We start from the raw sequence: 473 nt of genomic DNA on the forward strand, positions 1-473 counted from the left end.
GTGGCTGCAAGCAGTTATGCGTATACCAATTTTGTCATACTCATTTTTAATTATCAAAAATTGTTAATTGTAAAAACGGTTTCCGTTGTCGGTGACATTCCATTTGCAGAAATGAATCAGGTGCACGATGACGCAAGCAATAATCATTATCTTAAGATGACTCTTCCGTATACTTTTCGTATGATATAATTGCAATTATTTTTTTTCTGTTCTATTTCAAGATTGAATAATAACCACACGACGTATCACTATGCCCAAAGTTATCTATTTCTTTAATCGTTATTCAGTTCGCTTTCGCATTTATTTTATACAAATCATGTATCAATATTATCATTGTAATGTATTAGTCATATTGTAAACAATTATTATAATATAATTTAGATCTATTACCTATCTTTTATACAACATTATATTAGGTGTAGTAAAAAGAAATCCATTATTTTTGCATGTCATCTAATGGAAAAATAATGGAT

Source organism: Atta colombica, unplaced genomic scaffold, assembly GCF_001594045.1.
Source record: "Atta colombica isolate Treedump-2 unplaced genomic scaffold, Acol1.0 scaffold250, whole genome shotgun sequence".
Classification (NCBI taxonomy): domain Eukaryota; kingdom Metazoa; phylum Arthropoda; class Insecta; order Hymenoptera; family Formicidae; genus Atta; species Atta colombica.